This window comes from Schistocerca gregaria, chromosome 8, assembly GCF_023897955.1.
Source record: "Schistocerca gregaria isolate iqSchGreg1 chromosome 8, iqSchGreg1.2, whole genome shotgun sequence".
NCBI classification, from domain to species: Eukaryota; Metazoa; Arthropoda; class Insecta; order Orthoptera; family Acrididae; genus Schistocerca; species Schistocerca gregaria.
The window spans coordinates 386,811,168-386,831,874 of NC_064927.1; the positions used below are offsets into that span (position 1 = coordinate 386,811,168).

The window sequence follows — 20,707 nt, forward strand, 5'->3', positions numbered from 1 at the left end:
TGCACTATTCAGTGTCCCCTCGACGATCACCAGAGGTGTACGGCCAGTGTAGGAGATCGCTCCCCACACCATGATGCTGGGTGTTGGCCCTGTGTGCTTTGGTCGTATGCAGTCCTGATTGTGGCGCTCACCTGCACGGCGCCAAACACGCATACGACCATCATTGGCACCAAGGCAGAAGCGACTCTCATCGCTGAAGACGAGACGTCTCCATTCGTCCCTCCATTCACGCCTGTCGCGACACCACTGGAGGCGGGCTGCACGATGTTGGGGCGTGAGCGGAAGACGGCCTAACGGTGTGCGGGACCGTAGCCCAGCTTCATGGAGACGGTTGCGCATGCTCCTCGCCGATACCCCAGGAGCAACAGTGTCCCTAATTTGCTGGGAAGTGGCGGTGCGGTTCCCTACGGCACTGCGTAGGATCCTACGGTCTTGGCGTGCATCCGTGCGTCGCTGCGGCCCGGTCCCAGGTCGACGGGCACGTGGACCTTCCGCCGACCACTGGCGACAACATCGATGTACTGTGGAGACCTCTCGCCCCACGTGTTGAGCAATTCAGCGGTACGTCCACCCGGCCTCCCGCATGCCCACTATACGCCCTCGCTCAAAGTCCGTCAACTGCACATACGGTTCACGTCCACGCTGTCGCGACATGCTACCAGTGTTAAAGACTGCGATGGAGCTCCGTATGCCACGGCAAACTGGCTGACACTGACGGCGGCGGTGCACAAATGCTGCGCAGCTAGCGCCATTCGACGGCCAACACCGCGGTTCCTGGTGTGTCCGCTGTGCCGTGCATGTGATCATTGCTTGTACAGCCCTCTCGCAGTGTCCGGAGCAAGTATGGTGGGTCTGACACACCGGTGTCAATGTGTTCTTTTTTCCATTTCCAGGAGTGTATTTATGCATCTATGTCGATGTATAATTGATTTCTTTTGTAAATACTATTTGTATTTTACGCTGGGTCTTCCCTAGGGAAAACTATGCTGTCGAACGAATCCATCGATAGGTCGTGTGGAGAACCAAAGTGTTTAGGATCTTTGGTAGTGTTAACTCTGCCGCGTGGAGCGCGGGCAGAGCAGAGAGAGTCTGGCTGGAGGGCAGTGGAGTAGGTGTGTTGTGTGACGCTCCCGCGCTTTCGGGGTTTGTCAGCATGTAATTGCCCTCGACTTGATATGATAGTTTCTGACACGGTGTCGCGGACGGGAAGCATTAGCTGACGCACATCAAGAGCCCGTTTCGCCTGGTGACCGTGTCGAGAGGAGGCGCGCCAACATCCAGCTTCTGCAACAGCGACGGCCGACAATGAGTGACTGTCGCCACCGCCTCAGTCGACGGCTTCAAACCTTCAATCAACTAACAAGGAAGACTGGAAGCACGTAAAGTTTTAGAAATGTATGGCAGACCTCAGCTTTTAAAATTGTTGCATCACAAAATTACAGCAGCTTAGCATGAACCTTTGTTGCTCATTGTCCCAATTGCATTGCCAAACAGGGTCCCTTCCTTTTCCGAAATGAACCCGAGTGCCGTTGAAATTCAAACGCCAGCATTAAAGTAATATCATTCGATTTGACTGCTTTAATTTCAAAGTTCAGTTAAAGTATTCATAGCTAGCTACAATATTTAGATTGCACAAGCACAAATCAAGAGTGCGAGTTTTGTTAGCATATTTTAGCTTACCTGTGACTGCAGCTCAGCTTGGTACGTCATTTGATTCAAGTTAAAAGTTAAATATCTTATTTCTAAATTGGGTAGATTCAAGTAGCTTTTGAAATGATTGTTGAGGTAGCCCAAGACTAACCGTATTTTACTGAATTTCGATATGCTTCAGAAACAAAGCTCACTATTAATTTCAGTCACTAAATTAACTTTTAATTTTCCGGTTTTATTAATTCTTTTGCTAAATTAAGTCAGAGTGTAGCGAAATTTATTACTTCTGACAAACATTCAGTTTTCACACTACACGTGTCAACCTTCAGTTCCCACGCTTCTATTGCTAATTAAATGTGTAATAACCTTTCTTTTTCAGTTACTATAGTAATTGTCCATAGGGCTGGCGACCGTAATTTCCCCCAAATCTCAAATATCTAATTACCGCTAGTTAATTGTTAACGTAACGGCCGCACATTTACTTTCTTTATTAACTTTACCCTTCCTTTCATTTAGATGTAACCCTTTCCTCCCTCTTTATCGACAAATTAACTTCGGTGACGATTGCTTTTTCCAAATTTCCATTAGGTACACACGGTTTAACTTTTCACTGTCACTAAGGTCGATAGGTGAGGGGAGAGGGGGGGGGGGTTACAAACACTCGAGTTTAAACACTTCCGCTGGCCACCAAAATCTCCAGATATGAAAATTATTGAGCACATGTGCGATGACTTGGAACGTATTGTTCAGAAGAGATCTCCAGCCCTTCGTACTCTTACGTATTTATGGACAGCCCTGCAGGATTCTTAGTATAAGTAACCTCCAGCTCTACTTGAGACATTAGTCGAGTTCATGAAACGTCGTGTTGCTGCATTTCTACGTGTTCGCGGGGGCCCTACACGATATTAGGCAGGTGTATCAGTTTCTTTGGCTCTTCAGTGTAATATCGTGTCGGATCTCATTGTTCCCGACGTAACTCGGCGTGGCACGGACTCAAAAAGTCGTTGAAAGTCCGCTGTAGAGATATTAAGCTGCCTCTTTAGCTTCCATAATTGCGAAAATGTTGCCGATGCAGGATTTTGTGCACAAACTGATGGATCGATTATGACTCACAAATATTCATTGGGATTCGTGTCGGGCGACATGTGTGACCAAATCATTCGCTCGAATTCTCGAGAAGTTTCTGACATGGCTCACTGTCATTGGGAACATGACTTCCATGAATGGTTCCAAATAGTCTCCAAGTAGCTGAACATAGCGATTTCCAGTCAGTCATCGATTCAGTTGGTCCAGGGGACCCAGTATATTCCATGTAAACACAGCTGACACCATTATGGAAGCACTAACAACTTGCACAGTGCCTTGTTGACAACTTGGGTCCATGGCTTCATGGCCTCTGCTTCACACTCGAATCCCTACCTGCACTTCTTACCAACTGAAATCGGGATTCCTCTGTGTAGGGTCCAACCTATATCATCACGATGCCGTGCGCTTGCGTCGGTCGTCTGCTACTATAACCCCTTAACGCAAAATTTCGCCTCACTGTCCTAACGGATAACGTTCGTCGTACGCCTCACATTGATTTCTGAGGTTATTTAACTAGCTTTGTTTTTCTTAAATGTTCATCATACGTCCCACACTGATTTCTGCGGTTATTTAACCAGGGTTGCTCGTCTTCAGCACTGACAACTCTACGCTGACAGAACTACTCTCGATCATTAAGTGAAGGCTTTCGGCCACTACTTTGGCCACGGTGAGAGGTCATGCCTGAAATTTGGTATTCTAGGCACATTCTTGACACTGTGGATCTCGAAGTACTGAAATCTCTAACGATTTCCGAGATGGAAAGGCCATGCGTTTAGCTCTTAACTACCATACCGCGTTCAGAGTCTGTTAATTCCCGTCGTGCTACCATAATCACGTCGGAAACCTTTTCACATGAATCACCTGAGTACGGATGACAGCCCCGCCAATACACTGCCCTTTTATACCTTGTGTACTCGATACTACCACCATTTATATATATGCATATCGCTATCCGAAGACTTTTGTCACCTCAGTGCGAAGCCAAGACTATAGGGCCACGTCGGAAACCTTTTCACATGTATCACCTGAGTACAAATGACAACCCCGCCAATACACTGCCCTTTTATACCTTGTGTACTCGATACTACCACCATTTATATATATGCATATCGCTATCCGAAGACTTTTGTCACCTCAGTGCGAGGCCAAGACTATAGGCTAAGTGTTGGAAGAACTTACTGTGTAAATCCTAAGCTCGCCTTGGACAGTTTCCGCGAAGCACCTACCGGAAAAAGTAGCCATCCTGCTACACTCGTGCGCAGGAAGAGACCGTGAGCAAGCCACGTTGCTTCACTCCAGGAAGCGGCGACTGTCTTCTCCGGACGTGAGCCGCAGTTCTCACTCGATACTTACCGCTGCTGTCGCCGCTGCGTGCCGCTCTCTATCTGGTAAGTCGATCCCTTCAAGTACAGGATTCACGTCATCGTTTTTCTTTCTTATCAGCTGTTAGATACTCGTTCTGAGTAACTAAGAGAACAATATTATGGTGGAGGGTATCAAATCACATGCAACCGCTGGAAACATTGATGACGGTGGATGTCGGAATGAGACTTAGAAACGTGTTCATATAACATTACGATTGGGAGGGAGATTCTCCAACTCCCTGCCCTGCCCTACTCAAACACAAAAAATAAACTGCTACTCGCGAAAACAATGAAATTCGGGGACGAGTTTTGGTTGATGCAAATTTTCAAGAATCACGATATATTAATTACAGTGCGGATTAAAAATTTCTGACATATTTTCAACGGTAGCATTTCATGCTATTGTATCTTCATCGATTTTCGTCCCCCGTCAGTCTATTCATTTTACCGAATCGTTGTAATAAATTGTCAAGTGCGTATTTTTAACGTGCATATGGCTGAAATGGATGACTGCGCATTGCAGTTATTGTTTATGTTGCTGGAGATAAGGACAGAAGGCATTATCCTGCACATCTCTCAAACAATACTAGAGCGCCGGCCGATCTAAACCTCTTCTTCTGTCGCATTGATTACTATCAACAGTGGCCGGCCGTTGTGGCTCTGAGCACTATGGGACTCAACTGCTGTGGTTATCAGTCCCCTAGAACTTAGAACTACTTAAACCTAACTAACCTAAGGACATCACATACATCCATGCCCGAGGCAGGATTCGAACCTGCGACCGTAGCAGTCGCACGGTTCCGGACTGCGCGCCTAGAACCGCGAGACCACCGCGGCCGGCCGGCCGTTGTGGCCGAGCGATTCTAGGCGCTTCAGTCTGGAACCACGCGACCGCTACGGTCGCAGATTCGAATCGTGCCTTGGGCATGGATGTGTGTGATGTCCTTAGGTTAGTTAGGTTTAAGTAGTTCTAAGTTGTAGGCGACTGATGACCTCAGATGTTAAGTCCCATAGTGCTCAGGGCCATTTGAACCATTCGAACTATCAACGGTGTGACATGCCTCCACATGAACGCCATGAGACACGGTGGAGAGAAATGGCTGTTAATCCAGAAGTTTGATAACAGTTTGGTGATCAAGAACTTTGAAACCTGTACCTTCGAAATATGATTGAAATTACGTGACTGGCAGTAGACTGAAACACACCTTTTAGAATGGGAATGGCATGTGAACGTTTTATTTATTTATTTATTTTAACTCGTCGCCTATGCGCTTGACCCTGTACTGTCTTTTCTGACTGCGAGAATGTAAATTTAATTTAGCTGTGAGAATATAAATTGTCAATAACTTTTAACCAAACCAAAACTGCATAAATTTACATAACACAAAACTCAATCTGATGCAACATTATTGGTTTGAAATTGGCCCTGGTAATAAAGCAAAACTTGATCAATTTCAAAATAATGGTCCCTAAGCTATCCGTGAAACAATAAAGTTTCGTACCTTTATCTGCGCAATGGTAATGCTCTTCGCGCTCCTCTTTATTAGTACTTTAAATTTTACAGTTAGTAAACAACTATTCTGCAGGGCTAATGCTTAGCATACATTTTAATTAAATCGAATATGACTGGGACAATAACTTATTGAGAAAAATTGTTAATCAAAAATGACATGGACCTGGGAACTGGTATTGACTTGGGGTAAGTAACAATTTGACACTAACTTTAAAACTTGTATTTTGACTCTTTGAAAATTAATAATGTTCACAATTAACACACTCGATAAACTGGTTACACATTAAAAATTAGCTTTACAAAATCATATGATGTGGGTGCTATACATTGTCTCAGTCATCACTTATGAATACGCGCTTAGCATTAGTAACAAAACGACTTTCTTTCCCTTACTATTTTCCAACTTCTGTTGAGATTTCTTTTACAGTTAGCAAATATCATAGTTTCTTGCAAATAAAAAGGACTATTACTGCCCGTAGTGAGTAAGTATATATCCCGCACACATCGGACACAACACGTTTACACTTGACAGTTCTGAATATATCACTTGATCTAAAGTTACCTCAACACATTACTCATAACACCTTGAATCAGCGACCGCTGCTGAGCAGTGACGCCACTACACAATAGATACTACATTTGATCGTCTTTGGTTCAATATAATATTTTCTTCAAAACTTGAATTAATTAGCTTGTGTATACACGTTTCAACTTTATAGCGCTACTTCTCCTTCCCATGACAGCTTTCCCTCACCACTTGGGTTCGAAAGAGTGCCACTGTATTGAATACTAACGCGTGCACCAACGAGCGTGGCTAGGTTCAAATGGTTCAAATGTCTCTGAGCACTATGGGACTTAACATCTATGGTCACCAGTCCCCTAGAACTTAGAACTACTTAAACCTAACTAACCTAAGGACATCACACAACACCCAGCCATCACGAGGCAGAGAAAATCCCTGACCCCGCCGGGAATCGAACCCGGGAACCCGGGCGTCGGAAGCGAGAACGCTACCGCACGACCACGAGATTCGGGCCGTGACTAGGTAGGCGATTGGAAGATGAGGGTTGGAATTAAACGTGACTACGATATCGATGTTATGAGAGACGGTGCATTAGTGTAGCTCATTAGGATAGCGGAAGAAATCGGTCGCAGACTTGTACAAAGTCCCATCTTGATATTCGGTAACATTGATTTAGAGATACAAATGTAAATCACTATGACATGAGTGCTATTTGTGCCCAGTTTCTTCCGAATGTGTGACCTGTTTCTCGACCACCAACTACTATAACGCAACTTTGACTCGGGGACACCACGTATTTTACACTTCGTGGTCTTGTGGCGTCATTAACGTCTTTGTGCTGTTACTAGATTTTTTGTCTGTCTCTACTGATTACTATCATCTCAGTTTCTACGGTTTATAAAAGCTAAATCTTAGGAAGTCTTTCCTGGAAGTAGCCTTGTACGGAAGTGAGACTCGAACGATAAGCAATACAGCCAAAAATAAAACACCTTGAAATGTAGTGTTGGAGGCAGAATGCTGACATTTGGAAGGGAAGATCGGGCAATCTTTGCTGGGATACTGCACTGAATTAAGAAGAAAAGCTCTTTATAGCATAGCCTGACTCAAAGAACGCATTGATTGGCTGGACACATCCTGAGACACCAGGGACTGGTCAGCTTTGTATTAGAGGGAAGTGTGGGTAATAAATTTAAAGGGTGGCCATGGAAAGAGAAGTGAACGTACGTAGCTTCAGCTATTGAGAGATGAAGAGGCTTTAACAGGGTAGACTAGAGTGGACAAAAGCGTCAGACCGGCTTTCGAACTGAAGACTACAACAATAACATGAATTCATTGGCGCTAATACACTTTCACTGTATCCATATCTTTTGACTATTTTCGCCTCTTTTTTCTACTTTTCCTATGAATACTGCATTTCTCTTTTATGTGTCACTCATACAGATATGGAAAACGACATGAAATTATCTCAGAATAAGCCTGTTAGAACGACATGAAAAAAATCTATTTCTTCAAGACAACTGTAGAAAAGATAACAGTCTCTGAGTGCACCCACTTTCCGTATGGAAGGTAACCTGATAAAAATAGATGTAATGAACGTCCTGATAATTAATATTAACGAAGTACTACTTCTAAAAGTAGGTAAGATGTAATCAAATGTGCTATTAATAATGGAAATAAATTCTGATATGATTCTGAGATCGTTACGAATTTCATGGATAATCGCTTGATGTTTTCTACTACGTTTTTCGGCTACCACCAGCATCGGATGCTAACTTACAGTTGTGGAGACAACGCTCAGTGTCAGTGCACAGTATATTATATGCTTTAGGAGGGAATCACGGCAGCTTCGGTATAGGATCTGCTATACACCGACACAAAAGTTTGCTTCTGAAGTTCCAAATTTGGATGATTCCATGATAGCCGTATCCAAAACATGTTATTTGAAATATGTAATAAACTCATAAAGTTATATAATCTGCATTATTCGTAAAGTAATAAAATGTACCAATATCTTCTGTAACGAGAATTTGTTCTGTCCGTTGGACTTGCAATCATTTTTCGGAAGTGATTCATTTTGATCATCTGTTCTGGACCAGTTTTACTCTGGCCACCTCGCATTGTCAGATGCAGTCTACTATACCGAGCCACACACTACGGAACTTTAGTCCATACAGTTGAAGACAACAGATTTTATACCAGTGGAATGTCTGGGTGACAGCGGAAGCATCGACCGATGGTGTTTCATTATGGCAGCATCGTTTCGGAAATGCGTAATATGAACTGACTGCGATTACTGATGACTCCTGCTAATAATACGTTGCTGCTCCTCAAATCTTCACTTCCTGAAGAGTCCAGAATAGTCCAATGAAATGGAATATGGTAAATCAGTAATATGGACCACAGCAACTTCTTTTTAGGACTCCAGCATTAAAAAATACCTGGAAATACGCATTGCCGAAAAAATGATGAACCATGACATGGATAACACTTAGAACGCTACCATTTCTACAACTTACTAAAATCGAAGACGACAGAGTGCGCCGATAACTGCGGCGAGCACAAAACGCCAAAATGTGAGAAGTGCAAGGCCTATGTTACGATATGGAAAGAGAGCGACGGCTGCGCTCCTCGTGGAGTGGCATCGAATTTTGAATACGAGAAAATATGGGACAAAAAACCCTACTTTTAATTCGAAATACGCGAATTAGATGATAATATTTTTCATTTACTACTAGACTACGAGGTCCACCCACAAAGTACACGCCTCGAAACCGATAGGATTTGTGGCCTTCCAAGGTAATATATTCGTGAAATCTCAAAACAAAACTAAGATTAACTTCTCGTAGCTGGAGTTCACAGTCAAGCAAAATTTTGGAAATGATGTCGTGTTCGTATTTTGACTTTAACATTATTTGTTTGTGAAACTCAATATTGTCATTTCGATCAGGTGGCCATTATTAAGCGTAAATACAGCAAATGCACCTTAGCGCATGCCAAAACCTAAATATCACCTGATATCACATGACACGGTAGCTGTTTTCATCATGTTGGGTTCCTGATTACGACATATTGTGTGGAATGCAGTCTCTGAATTGCGGTGTGAATATGTTGCTTGTACTCTACTTTATTTTTTGAATGCGTCCATAATATTTGTTGAAGTAAATAATTCCATACATATTTTCGCTTCCCATAAAATAGAAGTTCGTTTCGTCGCATAGAGTTCTGTGGATATTTGTTCCTGACTACGAATCTGTGTGTGAACTGCTCGATATGAATGCGTTGTAAGTATAATGTTCGTATTCTACCATATTTTAGTTTACATTCGTTTTTTGTACTTTCTGGCATTAAATGTAAAACTCCATGTTAACAGCTTTCGACAGAATTGGTACTCAACTTTATTACATCTTGTCACGGAATCACGAGACTACGTGTTTCTACGTTGAATGGTGTTGCTGCTTGCAACTGGTATGCTCTGTACTTTTAGTGCCTAAGGCATTCTTCCTCGCAAATGTTAGAAGTACAACAGTAGTCACACAGATGTGTTCACACAGTGTGTAACGCTATCACCGACCACCTTGAACGACAATTGATGCTCCTCTGCGAGTAATTTTTGAGATATGACCGTGAGATAACCTAATGGAAACAGAGCAATCAAACTGGGAGTCGTTTCTGGAACACTTCAGCAGAGTATCAACAATACGAGGTGCATTCAAGTTCTAAGGCCTCCGATTTTTTTTTCTAATTAACTACTCACCCGAAATCGATGAAACTGGCGTTACTTCTCGACGTAATCGCCCTGCAGACGTACACATTTTTCACAACGCTGACGCCATGATTCCGTGGCAGCGGCGAAGGCTTCTTTAGGAGTTTGTTTTGACCATTGGAGGCAATAGCAGCACGGCTGGTGAATGTGCGGCCACGGAGAGTGTCTTTCATTGTTGGAAAAAGCCAAAAGTCACTAGGAGCCAGGTCTGGTGAGTAGGGAGCATGAGGAATCACTTCAAAGTTGTTATCACGAAGAAACTGTTGCGTAACGTTAGCTCGATGTGCGGGTGCGTTGTCTTGGTGAAACAGCACACGCACAGCCCTTCCCGGATGTTTTTGTTGCAGTACAGGAAGAAATTTGTTCTTCAAAATATTTTCGTAGGATGCACCTGTTAGCGTAGTGCCCTTTGGAACGCAATGGGTAGGGATTACGCCCTCGCTGTCCCAGAACATGGACACCATCATTTTTTCAGCACTGGCGATTACCCGAAATTTTTTTGGTGGCGGTGAATCTGTGTGCTTCCATTGAGCTGACTGGCGCTTTGTTCCTGGATTGAAAAATGGCATCCACATCTCATCCATTGTCACAACCAACGAAAAGAAAGTCCCATTCATGCTGTCGTTGCGCGTCAACGTTGCTTGGCAACATGCTACACGGGCAGCCATGTGGTCGTCCGTCAGGATTCGTGGCACCCACCTGGATGACACTTTTCGCATTTTCAGGTCGTCATGCAGGATTGTGTGCACAGAACCCACAGAAATGCCAACTCTGGAGGCGATCTGTTCAACAGTCATTCGGCGATCCCCCAAAACAATTCTCTCCACTTTCTGTATCATGTCATCACACCGGCTTGTGAAAGCCCGAGGTTGGTTTGGTTTGTTGTCGCACCCACGAACGCACTTTCGACACATCCATAACTCCATCACCACATGTCTCCTTCAACTGTCGATGAATTTCAGTTGGTTTCACACCACGCAAATTCAGAAAACGAATGATTGCACGCTGTTCAAGTAAGGAAAACGTCGCCATTTTAAGTATTTAATACAGTTCTCATTCTCACCGCTGGCGGTAAAATTCCATCTGCCGTACGGTGCTGCCATCTCTGGGACGTATTGACAATGAACGCGGCCTCATTTTAAAACAATGCGCATGTTTCTATCTCTTTCCAGTCCGGAGGAAAAAAATCGGTGGCCTTAGAACTTGAATGCACCTCGTAGTAAACGGTTTGTCAGGAACAGGCGTTCTTGCAGCGCAAAACCAAATTGTAACATTACATATTAAAACAGGTCGCCAACCTAATTAGGCACTCTTGTGTCAATCAAAATGATAAAAGCAGAAGGCAGTGCTAAGGCTAACCTAACCTAACCTTCCTTGACACAGACACTAAACTCTTTCCTTATATCTGTTCACATTACAACACAGTAACCTAACCTAGCAGACAATTGTGCTACTAACTAGTAAGTCAGATAAGCAAATGGCCAATAAGATAGTAAACAGCAACATATGCCTCTCAACAACACGTACATCGAATGAACTAGGTGCAACTGTGTATAAAACCAACTACCAAAACTAGTAACAATACTGAACAGGGAAAAACTTGAAATTATTCTGAATTTAAATCAGGGGCCCTACTAATGATCATAATCTACAACTTCTTTGCCTAATAGTAGAGGGTGTCTATGCCTGTGCATTAGCCAACTAGCATTAGAATAGATTACACAGTAAACAGTCCTTTCTTAAACTCGGTTTGAATCAACTAAACAGAATGCAAATCTAACTACACTGGCTGTGAAGGAGGCTTTGAATTGCTTCGTTAAATAACTAGGCTGGTCCATGAGGACCCTTAAACTTTCGTGGTTTGAAGAACGACGCTCATTAATAAAACTACTCCAGTATTTATGAGAAAAAGTAAGTGTTCTTATAATTAATTATTGGTTTTGTAAAGCACAAAAAACTATAACTCTTTAAATATCAAATGTGCTTTCATAATCAGTCTTTGGACCTACTCAAAATTATAATTGGCTGTGGATATGACAACACAACTCTAAATTCAAGTTCAGCCAATTTCTCATAATGAATTAGGACACTCGGAATTAAATTCATTGCCATGCGGGATTAGCCGAGCGGTCTGGGCGCTGCAGTTATGGACTGTGCGGCTGGTCCCGGCGGAGGTTCGAGTCCTCCCTCGCGCATGGGTGTGTGTGATTCTCCTTAGGATAATTTAGGTTAAGTAGTATGTAAGCTTAGGGACTCATGACCTTAGCAGTTAAGTCCCATAAGATTTCACACACATTTGAACATTAAATTCACTAGGACAGGAATCCTGTCCATGCTTGTGATTTGGGACAGACATGGGTGTAAGAGTGAGTTTTTAGCAACACCACGATTATTATTAAAATAAAGCAAATTTCACAAATACCTTGTTCACTTACAGAGTGCCAAATACAAAACAATTTAGTGGAAGGCTGGTGGCACCGGTGACGCAATTTTCAGTGGCTGTTAACCTGGTGGCGGTGCAGTCATGGCAGAAATGTTGGCCTCACCCTATTACTGATCTTCTAGGCATCGAAATAATGTATTTGTAGGGCCAAACAGTCATGATAATGGTATCACAGAATTCAGCATCCGAAGCCCTTAAATATCGCCCTTAAGCTCTTCTGGCCTCAAAACTCCAGGAATATGTGCCACTATGATCCTCTGCTGCTAGCGAGTTGTAAGTCATAGCACCTCTCAGCCCAGACTCCTTACACAAAGGACGAGTTGACACTTGCGCGCCAACCACACCTTTTCCACTCCGGCAGGCTACTTCCATAGCTGTGGGGCTTCCCCACATCATTTACATTTAATACTATGTTCCCTAATTATGGACCAAGTCATCTATAGGATATTCCATAACAATCATTTCAGTAGTTGTTTAAATTCACAAGCGTAATTTAAACAACTTCGTTCAAAAATTCACATAACTGAAACAGGTATACATAGTCAAAGAATTTTCATGACAGATACAACAATATACATAAACAATACTACAAATTGACACAGAAATATCGATACATATTCAAAATAAATCAAAAATAGGTGTTACAACTGATCGACATTTCTACGAAATATCAGTGTCAGAAAACAGGTTCGATTCAAATCAGAGTAACCAGACACATAGACGGGGCACCAAGCGGTGGCCCGACCTGGCAATAATCCACTACTGTAGCGAAGCACACCAAAAGCTTTCCATGAAAAATGCTCAAAAACAGACACGACGAACACAAACGATAAAACAATGACGAAAACACAGAAAGTTGAGAAACGCACGAACAGTGCCAGGCACTTAGCCTGTCCAATCAACAGGCCGTCAAGAGTGGTACAATAAGATTAGAGCGAGTCGTCTTCGTCAGTCTTCGATGTCTTATCTGAGGATGATGGGTAGCTGTTTGATCTGTAATTATTCCCCTTTTACGTTATGAAACGTATCGGTCATTGTTACGTCATTTCGGCGGTTCCATCTCAAAATTCGGTGTACTTTGCCAATTTCTTTCATAATCTCCCAAGTGCCCTGTGTTGTTATTTTGTGGCAGTTTCGTATTTTTATGTCCCTCTTCCCGTATTGGAGTGCGAGTGTCCTCTGAAATACGTAATTCTTGTATTACCTGTGTCAGCTGATCTTGTACTTCTCGGATTTCTCTTTGGTGTTGCGTATTAATTTGATTCTGATTTTGTTTGAATTTCCTAATTTGTTCGAACTCTTCTGTGTCACTAAAGACTACCGGTTTTGTGTCATTCAGATTGTCATCTACCTTCGTAGATAAATTATTTAGCTGATCCGAAAGTTCAACTACTTTCTCCGATAGTGAACACATTTCCTCAGTGTGTTTTTCTGAACCAAGTTTCAGAGTGTCCATTTGTGTTGAAATCGAATCTACTGTGTCCTTTAAGTTTTCCTGAGTTCTTGCAAGTTGCGTAACCGAATCGGTGGATGCAACTGAGTCCATTTTAGCTTGCAAGGTGTCGTGATTTTCACGAACAACAGTTTGCAATTCTTTTATGGCTGCTTCGTGATTCTGTAATGAGTTTTCATTCCGCGAAAAAATAGGTTAAAAATGCTCACAAATTTGTGTTTTTACGTCATTACAGATTTTTTGACATTTCGATTCAATGTTATGTAACTCAGTAGTTAAATCTTCACGTGTTTGTTCAAGTGTGGTGTCTAACTTCCGAAGATTATGTTCCATTGTGTCCAACTGTTGCTGTGTTTGTCTCTGATTTTGTTCCATTGTGTCTAACTTTTGAAGCTTTTGTTGTGTTTGTCTCTGAGTTTGTTCCATTGTGTCTAACTTTTGAAGCTTTTGTTGTGTATGTCTCTGATTTTGTTCCATTGTGTCTAACTTTTGAAGATTTTGTCCCATTTGTTTCTGATTTTGTTCAAGCGTTGTGTCTAACTTTTGTAGCCTTTGTCCCATTTGTTGCATTAACTGTAATAACAGTGCACTGGTGTCTGAAACATATTCCTCAGTGCTTTTCGGCAGTGCATTTGAACCGGCAATATTCGCATTTTGAAAAGCAGAAAATGTGTCTTGATTTATTTGAGAAAACTGTGAGGACGCAAAATCTGAATCTACAGTATTTGCAAGATTGTGTCCTGTCATTTCGGAATCCTGAGGCGAGCTGTTGCCGACCGATCGATCGATAACGCTTCCCTGTTCACTAATTGTTTCACTGCCTACACCATTATTTGCAACCCGCTCCATTTCCCTATACACAATTACCAAATTACTACTTTGAACATTAGTTAATTCATTACATGATGGCGCTAACACACTGCTTTCGTCTTCACTGTCATTTCCCAGTTTACTTTGGAGCCTAGTATTACGTTTTTCACACGCCATTATTGTCACAATTTTTCACACGACAACACAGAAAAACACAATTTGAAGAACAAAAATAAGAGAACACATTAACATAGCACTGAAAATAATATCTAGTTAATTGCAAGCGCAGCTGCGAAATACTTGGTGCGAATCTACATGCATGCCACAACTGTTTTACTGTACAACAATGAAAGACTACAACTACAAAGGAAATTCTCTCTATGATTACGCGCTAGCAATAAAAAAAATCTACATTAATTACACAAACTACAAGAAAAAAATCAGAAGATTCCAGTGAGGTATCCTCGGCTATGGGTCGACATATGAAACGTCCCCTTACAAAAATTATACAAGACTGTGCTTAAACTGACACACAATAGTTTTTAGCGCAAAGCAATCTGACTTTCAATAATCCCTACAAGAGAATGGCCCTGACTAACATTAACCTATATGTTTCACAAATCACTTACCTCACAAAAATTTTCGTTACTCGAACTACTGCAATACAGCGAGCGCCACTACTGCCAGCTAACTAAAAGATTCAAACTACGGAAATCACTAACCACTGATAGGCACAGTTAGCAGATGAAAGATTTTAGTAGAGAACAAACAATGTATTTACCTTTATAGTCATAATATATATATCAGTTCATGACACCAATTCTTACAAATTTCAAAACTCCGCCATCTCTCTCCCCACGTCCACCACTGCTGGCGGCTCACCTCCAACTGCGCAACGCTACGCGCTGTTAGCATCCAGCTGCCGCTGCTCAACACTACAATGGCAGACAACAATGCAAACTAAACACAGACTGTGCACAGCACAGCCAGTGATTTTTCATACCAAGCGCTAAGCGGCGTTACCAATAAGAAAACCTAAACAGCCTACTTACAATGTGACAGTACATTTTTCAAAGGTTAAATGCCTGGAAGTTAAATTTCTGTCAAAGGGAGGGGATCATTGCATAGGCGAGGAAAAAAAAGGAAAATGTTTGCTGTTGAAGGCAGTGACATGACTTAACTTTTCTCGTCGGAACGTTGAGATTATCACAGCCAGACGTCATAGTTGAAAAATAGTAAACACTGTGATACCAGACCGTGTAGTTGTTACAGTTAATGAAAAAAACTCAACGTTCCTTAATAATAATAATTATTATGTTCGTAGTTTGTTAAAATTATAAACTGCAGGCTGGAATAATGTACGCTGTAAATCGGAAATAATAGCGTCAACAGATCGACTACCGTCGGCTCATTAAATCGGCTGAAAAATAGATAAAATATTTTTGGTTAGTGGAGTATGGTACAAAATACACCTTTTCTAAATAAAATATTAAGCATTTTAAACATCTTATTCTTACTTCACCATGAAATTACGCTAACAAAATACACGGTGTTCGGAAATTCCCATTACAACATTCTAGGACTTGTAGAGGGGAGCGAGTACGTAATACGAGGGCTATTCGGAAAGTAAGTTCCGATCGGTGACGAAATGGAAACCACAGTAAAAATCCGATGAAGTTGTACACAGATGTGTTTGGTAGTGTCTCTAGTATGCCCATCGATTGCAGCACGTCGCTCTTTCCGATTCTGAAAGCACAGTGAGCACATAAAGATTCCCAGAAAATAATGTCTCCCGCAAAGTATGAGGGGCTGGTGAGAGATTTCGCCTGATATCCTGCAGCCCACATAACATAGCTGTCATGCATTTCGTTCTTCATGACAATTCAAAAAATGGCTCTGAGCACTATGGGACTTAACATCTATGCTCATCAGTCCCCTAGAACTTAGAACTACTTAACATCACGAGGCAGAGAAAATCCCTGACCCCACCGGGAATCGAACCCGGGAACCCGGGCGTGGGAAGTGAGAACGCTACCGCACGACAAATCTCGGCCGTACTGTGCACGGGCAATATAGATTCGATGGGATGTGTCTGATCGTCCACAATACTGCCCATAATCTGGTCTTCCAGAGTTTCAGCTCTGCTCAAATGAACCCCTAGGTATGAGGATCACGTTTTGGCACAGACAACGAGCTGTAGACGAGCGCAGAGGATTGGCGGAAAGCACAGGAGGCTGCCTTCTGTGACGAGGGTATTAGAAAGTTAGTACAACGCTGCGACAGATGCCTAAGTCGGAGTGGTGGCTATGTAGGAAAGCAGCTGTAAAGTGTAGCTAACTATTGCAAATAAAATATTTTTGATTTATCGCAGTGGTTTCCATTTCTCGACCGATCGCAACTTACTTTCCGAATAGCCCTCTTATTTTGGATACGAACCCATGCCCAGAAACGTATGATTTCCATGCTACAGCTGTTTGAGAACATGTTTGCTAGGTAGGTATGCAACAGGGTAGTCGTGGTGGAGTGTGCTCACGTTGGGTCGGCTGTTGTCATTTGACGTGTATCCTACCTCTTTGAACTGGTTCGAGTCTCTTTCGCGTGTCTGTGAGTATTAGAGCAATATTGTTGAGTTCATGATTGCAGAACGCACTGACCTAATCCTTCTGAATGGCGAAACTCAAGGAAGAGTAGCTCGTCATCATCATCAAGATCGCTCTCCACAACGTCCGACTCCATCCCACACACTTTTCGCCACAAATGCGCAACGGCTTCGAGAAAGGTAAGCTTCACCGTCAGCGGGCATGACTGTTGTATTCCAAGAATGTGCAGCACACCCGGATTGGAAGAGGCCGTGCTGTGCACCACGTTGAAGAGAACCAGTCAACCAGTACTCGAGCAGATTCTTTGGCTATTAACGAGTGGAACCGTAAAACAATTGACGTACTGGGTCACGCCTAATCAATTACTTGTGAACGTGGTTGTGTTGCCAACATGCTTGAACACGGAAATGGTACCTTTCGGACATGTATTCCAATTCAAAATATTATCTTCTAACCCTTCCTCCGCCCCCCCCCCCCCCATCTACAAGGCCGAACACTCTGTACATAGGATACTGTAAGAGGAAGAGGAACAAGAGTGAGTTGTAAATCGTCCTCACATATTTTTAAAAACATTAGAAAACTTACTGCAGTACAATTAAGTCTTTGACGTTGAGTCATAAATGTTTGCTACAAATCGAAATATTTGGATGGGTTGTTGACAACGAGCGCCTCAAGCCCTAATTTCCTGAACACTCAATTCGCCAGGGAAAATTTCAGAATTCAAAGGCAACCACTTGTTGCCCAGAAATCTAGTCAGTATGTCCAGTTAATTATAAGGGCGTTCTGCACATTCTTGTAGCGCTAAAACCAGTATAAGGGAAAATCTAGTAGCGCTAAAACCAGTATATAGGAAAATCTTGACTGATCCATTGACTGTTTTGAACTCTTTAAGCAAATGTTGTTGCTGTTTCAAATGTAACAAGTGTGAATCACTTCCAAAGAAAATTGTATTCCGATGTAAATGTGTACCCAGTCACTTTCTTACATATTACCTGAAAGATTTCTCTGAAACGAATAACAGCCGAATAGGAAAAACGTTTTTTAAAGATAGCTTTACAAGTGCATTCAGCACAATAAGCCATGTGCAAGTCGTGAACAAACATATAAAACACGGTAACGAGCATAAATTTCTGTTGCTCCATGTATTTATATATTTGAAAAAACTTTTTACTGAACTTCAACGAAATCTATACAGGCGTCACTTGAAAAACAAGCCATTAATTAATTTACGGTAAAATGAATATGTTAGTACTACAGCTTCTGTTATATTTTATCAGAATAATAGAATTTCCAGATTCGTCAGACTTTGCAATTAATTTCGCATCCAAGTTCGTCCTGCTTGTTTCTTTATACGGTCAGTCCAACTTCCATTAGGTCATCCAACGATTTCATTTTCTTTACACTCACTACCACTCCTGTTTTCTCTCATCTCCATTTGTTATGTTCAACATGTTTTTTTTTCCTTTAGTCGTTTGGGAAATCTCAGTTTTTGAAATTTTATATTTCTGAAGGTGGTAGGGGTAAAGCACAGGGACCGAAAGGCTATTTGCAATTTGTACAGAAACCAGATGGCAGTTATAAGAGTCGAGGGACATGAAAGAGAAGCAGTGGTTGGGAAGGGAGTGAGACAGGGTTGTACCCTCTCCCCGATGTTATTCAATCTGTATATTGAGCAAGCAGTAAAGGACACAAAAGAAAAATTCGGAGTAGGTATTAAAATCCATGGAGAAGAAATAAAAACTTTGAGGTTCGCCGATGACATTGTAATTCTGTCAGAGACAGCAAAGGACATGGAAGAGCAGTTGAACGGAATGGACAGTGTCTTGAAAGGATGATATAAGATGAACGTCAACAAAAGAAAAACGAGGTTAATCGAATGTTGTCGAATTAAATCGGATGATGCTGAGGGAATTAGATTAGGAAATGAGACACTTAAAGTAGTAAATGAGTTCTGCTATTTGGGGAGCAAAATAATTCACGATGGTCGAAGTAGAGAGGATATAAAATGTATACTGGCAATGGCAAGGAAAGCGTTTCTGAAGAAGAGCAATTTGTTAATATCGAGTATAGATTTAAGTGTCGGGAAGTCGTTTCTGAAAGTATTTGTATGGAGTGTAGTCATGTATGGAAGTGAAACATGGAAGATAAATAGTTTGGACAAGAAGAGAATAGAAGCTTTTGAAATGTGGTGCTACAGAAGAATGCTGAAGGTTAGGTGGGTAGATCACATAACTACATCTACATGCATCTACATGTACATGACTACTCTGCAATTCACATTTAAGTGGTTGGCAGAGGGTTCATCGAACCACAATCATACTATCTCTCTACTATTCCACTCCCGAACAGCGAGCGGGAAAAACGAACACCTAAACCTTTCTGTTCGAGCTCTGATTTCTCTTATTTTATTTTGATGATCATTCCTACCTATGTAGGTTGAGCTCAACAAAATATTTTCGCATTCGGAAGAGAAAGTTGGTGACTGAAATTTCGTAAGGTCTCGCCGCGACGAAAAACGTCTATGCTGTAATGACTTCCATCCCAACTCGCTTACCATATCTGCCACACTCTCTCCCCTATAACGCGATAATACAAAACGAGCTGCCCTTTTTTGCACCCTTTCGATGTCCTCCGTCAATCGCACCTGGTAAGGATCCCACACCGCGCAGCAATATTCTAACAGAGGACGAACGAGTGTAGTGTAAGCTGTCTCTTTAGTGGACTTGTTGCATCTGCTAAGTGTCCTGCCAATGAAACGCAACCTTTGGCTCGCCTTCCCGACAATATTATCTATGTGGTCCTTCCAACTGAAGTTGTTCGTAATTTTAACACCCAGGTACTTAGTTGAATTGACAGCCTTGAGAATTGTACTATTTATCGAGTAATCGAATTCCAACGGATTTCTTTTGGGACTCATGTGGATCATCTCACACTTTTCGTTATTTAGCGTCAACTGCCACCTGACACACCATACAGCAATCTTTTCTAAATCGCTTTGCAGCTGATACTGGTCTTCGGATGACCTTACTAGACGGTAAATTACAGCATCATCTGCGAACAGTCTAAGAGAACTGCTTAGATTGTCACGCAGGTCATTTATATAGATCAGGAACAGTAGAGGTCCCAGGACGCTTCCCTGGGGAACACCTGATATCACTTCAGTTTTACTCGATGATTTGCCGTCTATTACTACAAACTGCGACCTTCCTGACAGGAAATCACGAATCCAGTCGCACAACTGAGACGATACCCCATAGGAAATTGTCTTTTAGGAAGGCTTCTAGTGGCACTTTATCCGCTTTTTTAAATAAAATTATTTTGCGTTTGTTCCTGATGGGTTTGGAAGAAATGGTATTGAGCCTAGCTACAATGACCTTGTGATCACTAATCCCTGTATCAGTCATGATGCTCTCTATCAGCTCTGGATTGTTTGTGGCCAAGAGGTCAAGTGTGTTTTCGCAACCATTTACAATTCGCGTGGGTTCGTGGACTAACTGCTCGA

At 42.2% G+C, this 20,707-nt stretch overlaps 1 protein-coding gene across 1 annotated transcript in view; it reads left to right on the plus strand.

Annotated features, from left to right (window-relative positions):
• Positions 1-4,072: 4,072 nt before the first annotated feature.
• Positions 4,073-20,707, plus strand: part of LOC126284183 (probable G-protein coupled receptor Mth-like 3) — a 221,433-nt gene continuing 204,798 nt past the window's right edge. Inside the window, exon 1 of the mRNA XM_049982926.1 lies at positions 4,073-4,124. The gene's annotated coding sequence lies outside the window, so the exon portion shown is untranslated. The remainder of the gene's footprint in view (positions 4,125-20,707) is intronic.